The sequence below is a fragment of the Cryptotermes secundus genome, unplaced genomic scaffold (assembly GCF_002891405.2).
Source record: "Cryptotermes secundus unplaced genomic scaffold, Csec_1.0 scaffold207, whole genome shotgun sequence".
NCBI classification, from domain to species: domain Eukaryota; kingdom Metazoa; phylum Arthropoda; class Insecta; order Blattodea; family Kalotermitidae; genus Cryptotermes; species Cryptotermes secundus.
Genome location: NW_019737982.1, coordinates 78,024 through 88,533, shown reverse-complemented (window position 1 = coordinate 88,533; position 10,510 = coordinate 78,024). Strand labels below are relative to the sequence as shown.

Here is a 10,510-nt window from a genome sequence, read left to right as displayed (position 1 = left end):
ACGCAAGTATACTGAGAGGATGGTTCTGTTGCTGTTGCAAGAATCATTCTATATCCCAGTATGTTGAGCGGAGGGTTCTGTTGCTGTTATAACAGTCACTCTGTGCGCAAGTATACTGTGCGGATGGTTCTGTTGCTGTTATAACAGTCACTCTGTGCGCAAGTATACTGAGCGGATGGTTCTGTTGCTGTTATAGTAGTCACTCTGTGCGTAAGTATACCGAGCGGATGGTTCTGTTGCTGTTACAACAGTCACTCTGTGCCCAAGTATACTGAGCGGATGGTTCTGTTGCTGTCGCAAGAATCATTATATATCCCAATATGTTGAGCGGATGGTTCTGTTGCTGTTACAACAGTCACTCTGTACGCAAGTATACTGAGAGGATGGTTCTGTTGCTGTTGCAAGAATCATTCTATATCCCAGTATGTTGAGCGGAGGGTTCTGTTGCTGTTATAACAGTCACTCTGTGCGCAAGTATACTGTGCGGATGGTTCTGTTGCTGCTACAACAGTCACTCTGTGCTCAAGTATACTGAGCGGATGGTTTTGCTGCTGTTATAACAGGTACTGTGTGCGCAAGTATACTGTGTCGATGGTTCTGCTGCTGTTATAACAGTCACTCTGTGCGCAAGTATACTGTGCCGATGGTTCTGTTGCTGTTATAACAGTCACTCTGTGCGCAAGTATACTGTGCCGATGGTTCTGTTGCTGTTATAACAGTCACTCTGTGCGCAAGTATACTGTGCCGATGGTTCTGTTGCTGTTATAACAGTCACTCTGTGCGCAAGTATACTGTGCCGATGGTTCTGTTGCTGTTATAACAGTCACTCTGTGCGCAAGTATACTGTGCCGATGGTTCTGTTGCTGTTATAACAGTCACTCTGTGCGCAAGTATACTGTGCCGATGGTTCTGTTGCTGTTATAACAGTCACTCTGTGCGCAAGTATACTGTGCCGATGGTTCTGTTGCTGTTATAACAGTCACTCTGTGCGCAAGTATACTGAGCTGATGGTTCTGTTGCTGTTATAGCAGTCACTATGTGCGCAAGTATACTGTGCGGATGGTTCTGCTGCTGTTATAACAGTCACTCTGTGCGCAAGTATACTGTGCGGATGGTTCTGTTGCTGTTATAGCAGTCACTCTGTGCGCAAGTATACTGAGCTGATGGTTCTACTGGTGTTATAACAGGCACTCTGTGTGTTTCACAATGCTGAGCGGTTGGCTCTGTTGTTGCAGGAGGCTTACCGTCGTTGGGTCTGTGCTTCGCTCTTCCCAAACTTCCTGGCGGACGGCGCAGAGCGCGCGAGACCGTGTCGCAGCGTGTGTCAACAGGTGGAGCAGAGGTGTCCCTTCTTCCTGCCGGGGGACCGTTTTCCTTCCTACCCCACACAATACGCTGGCGAGCCCACCTTTCTGTGCCTCGGTAGGTGGTACACTAACTCTATTTACGTCCAGAGACAAGACCAGCTCCGTCTTGTTTCTACCATGTAGTCCTGTAGGTGGCCCCAGATGGGTGTTTTATGCCAAGACAGACGGGCCGACTGACCGTCTGTCGTAAAATGAGACTCAGACTCATTCAGAGACGAGTTCAGTTTTGTGTTTGACCTTGGAAGAGTAGTCAGTCTTCAGTTTGGCTTCGACTATAGCAGAAACAGTAATTGTGATACTGAAATTGTGAATAATTGTAAGTGTAAAAGTAACCGTCAAATAAACATAGTAGCTAAAACCGAAACCCGCGTGAATTATTGTCGCGTTACATAGGCAATACGCGACACCTGGTGTCAAGAAGTGGTACGGCTCGGATTCTGGAACAAACTACTGGACAAAAGACTGAATTGCGCAAGTACAACACCACACACCCCAAAAATGGATTCACAAAAAATGTTGGAAGTTCTGCTGGCCATGCGAGAAGACATGAGAGCCAGCCGAGAAGAAATGAGAACGGAAAGGAAGACTGACCGAGATGAGTGGAAAGCCTGGCGAGATGAGATGGCCGCCATGTGAGACAAAAGGATGGACACCAGCCACAAGGAGATGGTGGCAGAAATCGAAATCGACGGAGATGAAGAGACGATGTCCTGCCGAGAAACGACGGAGGCACGTCTAGAAGAAGAGCCGACCTCAGTGGACAGGAAACCTGAGGTGGCACAAAGAGAAGAGGCCCCCACAAAAGACGCCGAAATAACGCCGGTCAGAGGATCGATGAAGAGACGGAGGGGCCGAAAGCATCGAAATCCAAAGGAACGGGCCCAGAATCAGGATGGGTGCCGAAAACGACTGGCCTTCGCCCGCATAGGGACGAGCCGCCGTGCGAAAGTGGCACGATATATAAAGCAAAGGAAAGTGTCCTGTCGTGCAGCGGTGGCACGATGAGGGAGAGACATCTTCCGGGAGTGACTGGCCGTCGCCGGAAGAAGGACGGTCCGCCGTGCGAAAGTGGCACGGCGCAAGGAAAAGTCCGTCGGAAGGAACCGCACAAGAGACGCGGTGTTAGGAACCTCGAAAGGATGGACGCTAGCGAAGAGACATCGGGCGCAACAGCAATGTAACAGAGGAACAAGGATCGAGACCTGCAGAAAGACGACCGGACATGAGACTGTGAAGCGAATTACCGAATCTCCTGTCCCATCACAAAACGTCAAGAATTTGACTTTGAGGACGGGTCGACAGCCGTCAAAGCGAAAAAAAAAATGAAACAGTGCATAGAGGAGGAGCCGGCAACGTAAAAGCACCAGCCTCACCACCGAGAGTGAAAGTGTGAGAGAGAAAACGTTGGATGAAACTGGACTGACCAAACCATATCATGGAGCTGTTCGGGACGAGCACCCCTGAAGGAGGGGGTGGATGCAGTAGAATGAACACCGCAAAAGACACGCGAAGAACGGCAAAACCGAATGCAGACGTTGCTAGCAGGAATGCTCGGAAATGAAAGAAAAGAAATGCTGTTAGGCTGTTCGGGACGAACAACCTTAAGAAGGGAGCAATGTGGCGTGCCAGAAACCCGAAATGGTTGAGATCAGAGTTGATTTCCTAGGCAACGACCAACGTTCCCACGACAGCGGCTAGGAAGCAGAACGCTAGCAATTCCAAACAGTGGAGTTTCCACCGTTATACACAAATTATTGAAGCAACGTTTCGATAGCAGCGAGCGGAATGAACCCTTCGAGATGGCATTGTCCCTATCGAGTCCGCGTGGAAGTTATAAGAGTCCAAACTGCGACAAGAGATGAGTTCAGTTCTAAGCTTCTAAGAACGAATGTAAGATGCAAATTTTGTGACGATTATATGATAATACAGTTATTAATATTTTTGGATCCTATCCATCGTCCCGTTTTTTATTTAAAACACAACGTTTCGGAGACTTGAATCGGTATCCATCTTCAGGTGAAAGCCTACTCAGTTGAGTCTAGTCGATGGAGCTAGTACCTATCTCCGGAGATAAGGACGGGCACAACTGAGTAGGCTTTTACCTGAAGTCGGAGATAGAATCCACTCCCCGAAATGTAAAAAAAATGTAAAAGTACCCCTGCAACAGGCCGTGGAGGGCCATAGGGTTGCGAGACGTCAAGGTTTTCACATTTTATACACAGTCGGCTCAGAGCGGTGAGGTTGTCAGCCTTAAGAGCCAGCTGCCCTATGACCCCAGGAAGATTCCTGTTAATCTGTTTTAAATTTAAAAAATGATGATGGATAAGGTCCAGAAAATCGTTGTTTTAAGAAAGCCGGTGGTAATTTTTGTATACCACATTATGGAGTAAGCGCTTTCCAATCTTACTCGTGGAAGTACGTGACAATAACATTATATGGATCTGTTTCAAAATTTTACACTATGGCCTGTTGGGTTGTGGTAAGATTTATATATTAAAGATAGAGGGAGCATGTTCCTACCCATCTACCAGGCTATATGGTTTCATAATCTACATGTTCACAGTATACACTTAGGCCTATCCATCTCCAACAGAATCCTCAGGACTTATACTACACAGAACTGAATAATACTTCCTGCAAGGCCCGTAACACCACAAAGAATGCATCAGATGATGAATGAGTACTTCTTATGCCTTTAGTTATCTTCTGACAGCTAAAATGTTTACGGTGTCACCTCCTCGTGGCTCGTTTAATGTCAGTAATAAGATTGTTCAACTAATATTGCGCGAGCCGCAGGCGATTGGTTTTGAGTGGCCCGCCTTTAGTATCGTACAATTTTTCAAAATATTTCTTAACTCTTTCCTTCTCTTCAAAATGGTCACAATTCAATTCTTACAGTAAGGAAAAGCAAAAGAACCTCCGGTACCCATAGGATATGGGGTTGGGTGGGCTTCAGAACCGGTCTGGAAGACATGGAGAGATAAAAATTTTTGACTATACCGGGACTCGAACTCCGACCCCTCGGCCGTCCAGCCTGTAGTTAGTCACTCTAGAGACTGCATTATCCAATGACCTCATCGGGATTTGAACCTGCGACCTTCCGGCCTGTAGCATAGTGCCCTTAGGTATAATGAATAAAATGTTCATTACTAGAAGCAAAAGGATCTACTAATGAAGCGACTTCGATATACCACTCCAAATCTTACACATGTAAGGTTAGACAAGCAATCTGAGCTCAGGACCATTTGCATTAACAATAAACATGCTGGCCCAGAGATCGTCTACTCTCACTGAGGTCTCTCGTGATATTTCTCAGCCCCTCTAGATAAATGCAGGGATAGGCTCTGAAGACATGGAGTCGATCCCATGCCCATAGTGCGGCTGGAAGGATTAGGTAAATTGAAAAAAGTCCAATGACCTCATCGGGTGCATGAGATGAGCAGGGCTTGTAACACGAATGGGAGAGAAGAGGAATGCACATAGAATATTGGTGGGAAAGCCAGAAGTAAAGAGACCACTAGGANCATATACACGGTGCCAAATCCCAGAAGACTGCTTTCTTCAATGTTAAAATTAGATCTTAGATGGATGGATGGGGTTGTATGGACTGGATCGATCTGGCTCAGGATATGGACAAGTGAACACGGTAATGAACTTCTGGGTTCCATAAAATCCTGGGAAGTTCTTGAGAGGGCTGTAAAATTGGCGGCTTCTCAAGAAGGTAATTTAGTTAGTCAGTTAGTTGTTTAGATAGTCAGATAGTTACTGGGCAAGAATTGCTTGTTTCAACACATGTTTATTATTCATTAATCATCCTAACATTCGATATTATTGCCTGAGCTGCGGATAACGTAGTTAAATGAACGGCAAACATATAACTAAACAACGAAAAAACATGTACTCACCCTGATGAGAAAGTAGGTACACTCCTTTCTTCATAGTCTGGATTATTTACTGCAATATTGAAATACACTTCTTCACATTAATAACAACTATAATTTATTATAGATTCACTCACATTACTCATCTCTGCATTTCTTCCTCACTATTGCCATAGTTAGACAAAACAGAATTTCACTGATTACATCTATTCTCACAAACGCCATGATGGACTTTATACTACGTAATCAAATCAATCAAAATTAATAAATAATTATTTCAGGAGTTATACTGACCGAGTTCTGTGACGTCATTTCCGACAGTAATGTTTATTACGTTTCAATTCCAATCAACTGCTGCCATCTGTGACAAATTTCTGAAGCTGCAATGAATCAGGACGGACAGGCACAGTATATTGCAATCTGCATGGAAAGGGTTTATTTAGTGGGAGGAAACATAACTAGTGTAAAGAAATATCTATACTAGACGCTAATCGGTGTATGGTCTGCGAGCAAGCACAGAAAACAGTATGTTCAGAACTGGCCACCAGAATGCAGAGCAAAATCGCAAGGCAAAGACAGCAACAAGGGCCTTTGAAAATGTGGCAAGCTAAAATGTTTTCGAAGAGCAGTAAGGTAACTTTGTCCCTGTGCTTAACTAGTTAAGCTCTACCCCATGACGACGTATGGGGGAGTGGATGTACAGACCCACGTTTTCTTGACCTCGGCACTAGTTTGAGGTGAGTGGTTAGCTACACACCACTGCTGGGAAAGAGCCCCCAGTACCCATTGGATATGAGGTTGGGTGGGCCACAGAGCATATCTCTACGACATGTAGGAGTGAAAATTCTTGCCCCCACAGGGACTTGAACTCCAACCCTTTGGTCGCCCAGCCCGTAGCTTTATGGGGAACGTGGTAGCGTAGTTTGTTGAGGTACTATGCTACAAGCCGGAAGGCAGTGGGTTCGATTCCCGATTAGGTCATTGGGTTTTTCAATTGACCTATTCCTTCCAGCCGCACTATGGCCCGGATGTCGACCGAGCCTCTAACAGAAATGAGTACTAGGAATGTTCTTGGGGGTAAAGGGCGGCCGGCTCGTAAGGCTCACAGCCTCACCGCCATCTGTGCGCCGATTTTCTAGAAAATGTGGGAGCCTCGACGTCTCACAACCCTATGGGCCTCCACAGCCTGTTACAGGGATATAGTTATCCCTTCTTTATACTTTATGAGTAAGGAACCGTACTTGGCCCCTTACAGAATAGTGTTTATATGGCACTAGGATAAATTTAGCCTTCTCTTAATTTCGTAGCTGTACATCTTGAAAAAAAAAAACAGAATATCCAAGGGTTCTTATTCTGACATTTTCACAGGCGGCGTCCGACAGAGTACACAACCCATGGAATATTAAAATCTTTCTCACTTTTCGACCAACATCGCAATTCCCATTTTCAGGGTTAACACCGCGGAAGAGAAGGAGAGAGTATTTGCGGTGATCCTGTTTTTCATATAGACATCAACAATACAAAAATAACATTCTTGTACGCGTTTGAGGTTAGATTGTTATGGCGTTTACTATGAGCAGTAAGATATTATTGGATGTGACGCCGTGTATTCTGGTAAAAGTTTACATACGCTGCAGAGGAAATAACTATCTCCATCTAAACGCTCTAAAAGTAAGCAAACAACCAAAAATCAAGCAGAAGTCTTACATGATTTACCCTTCTACACTGAAGATGGAGGCATTAAGTTTTTCCAAAATCCGATAATCTTCTACAGGACTACCCGGCGTCACTTTTGAAAGTTCTTATCCCTTACACAAGTCCTTTCCTAGTTTGCAAACTGGGTTTGTCTGCTTTCATTTGGGTTTGGTTACTTGTTTTGCATTTCATGTTTGTTTTTATTGCAAGCTGTTGGGTTTTGAAGAGCGATCGATGCTGCTCTATGCGTAGTGGTAACTATATATACCACCTGCTTTAACATCTAAAAGCTCTGCATCTGCCCATGTAGTGTATTTGTTTTTCATAGGATTTCATACGACATTGAATTCTAGTAATGCTTGCTACCATTCAACCCAGAACCTTTCGTCTTCTCGTCTGCTATCTAAAAACATAAAACTATAATTCTGTCTGTAGTTCTGTATGGGTGTGAAATATGGTCTGTGACATTAAGGGAGGAACATAGACTGAGGGTGTTTGAGAACAGGGTGTTGAGGAAAATATTTGGACCGAAGAGAGATGAAGTGACAGGGGGTTGGAGAATACTGCATAATGAGGAGCTTCATAACTTGCACATTTCGCCAAGTGTAATTAGAGTGATCATGTCAAGGTAGATGAGATAAGCAGGGCATGTAATACGAATTTGGAAGAAGAATAATAATTCATATACGAGGGTAAGTCAATAAGTAAGTTACAAATGGATATAGAAGTTAAACAAATAAGAGTACTGATTTGAAAAATGCTTTTATTTATCAACATAATCTCGCTGTACATTGAGGCACTTGGCCCATTGTTTCACAAGCCCTTGAAAACCAGCAGCATAAAATTCTTTGGGCTGCTTCCCTTTCTACAGCTTCATCGTCGGGAAAATGTTCAGCCGAAAGAAGATGTTTAAGAGGGCCGAACAAGTGAAATTCGCTTGGAGCAAGACTCATCACCTGTGGCAATTCGGGCTAGCATATCGTGTCCTTCATCGTGGTAGCGATTGAAATGCTGTAATGCCGGACCCATTCTTTTCATTTTGTGTTGTGGGGTCAGCATGTACAGACTTTGTGAACACTACATTGTGAAAACCTAACCTGTCATGCATTATGAGGTAGGCAATGCCTTGTGAACAACCAATAGCAGCAGCTATAGTGTCTATAGTTACCTTCTGTCTGCTCANGCCGGACCCATTCTTTGCATTTTGTGTTGTGGGGTCAGCATGCGCGGCACCCATCGTGCAGACATTGTGAAAACCTAACCTGTCATGCATTATGAGGTAGGCAATGCCTTGTGAACAACCAATAGCAGTGGCTATAGTGTCTATAGTTACCCTTCTGTCTGTTCAGAGTAACTCTTCAGTCCGTTGCACATTCGCCTCTGTGGCAATCTCCATGGCTCCAAGCGACTTCCAGTTGTTCGGCCCTCTTCAACATCATCTTTCCGCTGAACATTTGCCCGACGATGAAGCTGTAGGAAGGGAAGTCACCGCCTGGTTCCGACAGCAGCCCAAAGAATTTTATGCTGCTGGTTTTCAGGGGCTTGTGAAACGATGGGACAAGTGCCTCAATGTACAGGGAGATTATGTTGAGAAATAAAAGCATCTACCCACTTACATGTATGGTCACTACACTCTTCCGTTTTCTCTTTTGCTTCTCTCTCTCCCTGTTCTCTTCTTCATGGAACACTTCAAGTCACAGCAAACACAATAAGTAGCACCTTCTTTAAAACAAAAAACTAGGTCNCTTTCTTCATTGTCATCGCCGTGAAAACCTCAAAACTTACAAAAAACTAGGTGTTTGCCACACAGTTTAGGCTATTCATGTGTTTCGCATGATCCTCAGAGTAAATAGCTACGATTTCTTTAAAATCTATTAATCAGTTAGTCTCTGTAATGGAAACACCGAGTGTTTTCTGTGAGGTAGTAACTGAATTGTGAGATGTTATGTAGATGAGCTTTATTCTTCAAAAGGATACGTGAGGTCTCTGGCATCGATCCGTCATATTATGACGCATGAAGACGACTTACCGAAACGCGTCTCCTCGTGACAAAGCTATTCTGGCGACAACTGCACCCTGCGGTGGGAGCACATCTGTCACGCTGAGGCCACGCGGGCTCTGCGCGCCACTCAGACTATGCAGAGATGCAACGCAACGCAACGGATTTGTCTGTTCGCAAAGTGACTGCAGTAAACTCCCTCTTTCTAACGGGCCCTGATGTAACGGACAAAATATGGCTATGTAAAATTGTGAATTTTTAGAGATTTTGAGGAACTAAGAAGGTTTTGTAGTTACAAAAGTATTTGAAATAAAGAAAATGACCGAAATATGAATAATTTTAAGTAATCACATTGTGTGTTTCTATGTTTATTGCGTATGATAGCTATGTATATTATAGAGCATTTCCGTGAATACTCTTTCACTCGGTTATGGCGGCGATAACGGAGGGCCCCCCCCATTAGTTAGTTACAGCGATGGTTTGCTGTAATTTCGTTGCGTTTAGTTAATGGGTTAGTACATCCAAGTAAAATACACTGAATCAACATGATACGTATATTTAGCATCGACTGAGAAGAAAGAACGAATATTCATGATGGATTAGTATGGAAGTGGTAGTGGCCTGCCATAATCGGCTGATACTCGAGGTCGTGAGGCGTACCTACTGGATACAGTTACCTGAGTTAGCGCTTCAGCTAGCTTGAGCAGTTGCTGGAAACTTCTCACTTTCCGTAACGACACTGTCAGAACATAGAATGTACACGGTAGAATAACGGTCAGCATGCGCTAGCTTATTTGGTTGAGGCACTAGGCTACAAGCCGGAAGGTAGCGCGTTCGATCCAGGGTCTGGTCAAGTGGGATTTGTGGTGGACAAAGTGGCGCTGGGGCAGGTTTTCTCCGAGTTTCCCATGCCAATCTTCATTCCACCAATTGCTCCACAAACACCCTCACCTATCATCTTGGGCTGGTACAATAGGCAAGAAGTGGTCGCAGTACAAGGGACTTAGTTCCACCCCGGTAGCAATAAAAAGAAATGGCGACTGACTACAGGCTGGATGACCAAGATGTCGCATTTCGAGCCCCGTGTCGTCCAGACCGGCTCTGGCTCCCGCCCAAACTCCTATCCAGTGGGTATGGGGGTTCTTTCCTCGGGGGTAAAGCGGCCGGAGCGTGAAACTGACCACTCGTTTCCAGATAGTGCCGTGGTCAAGAAAACATGGGTCTATACATCCACTTCCCCATATACCTTCATGGCGTAGTGCTTAATTGGTTAAGCAAAGAGACAAGTTTACCTTTTTTGCTTTTAATTAATCCTTCCAGCCTCACTATGGTCGACTCAGCCCTTAACAGAAATGAGTACCAGGAATCTTCCTGTGGGTAAAGGGCAGCCGGCGCGTAAGGCTGGCAACATCACCGACAACTGTGGGCCAATTTTCTAGAAAATGTGGGAGCCCGAGGAAAATCACGAACGTTTCCAGTCAGCATATCACTTTTCCACATGGGTAAATAAACCCGGGACCTTGCAAGTACGAAGCATGAGTGATAGCCGCTCTACAGCGACGTTGGGT

At 44.8% G+C, this 10,510-nt stretch overlaps 1 long non-coding RNA gene across 1 annotated transcript in view; it reads left to right on the top strand.

Annotated features, from left to right (window-relative positions):
* The first annotated feature begins 1,239 nt into the window (after positions 1–1,239).
* The window catches only part of LOC117282801, a 17,882-nt gene continuing 8,611 nt past the window's right edge, over positions 1,240–10,510 (top strand). Inside the window, exon 1 of the long non-coding RNA XR_004513682.1 lies at positions 1,240–1,422. This is a non-coding gene — a long non-coding RNA (uncharacterized LOC117282801). The remainder of the gene's footprint in view (positions 1,423–10,510) is intronic.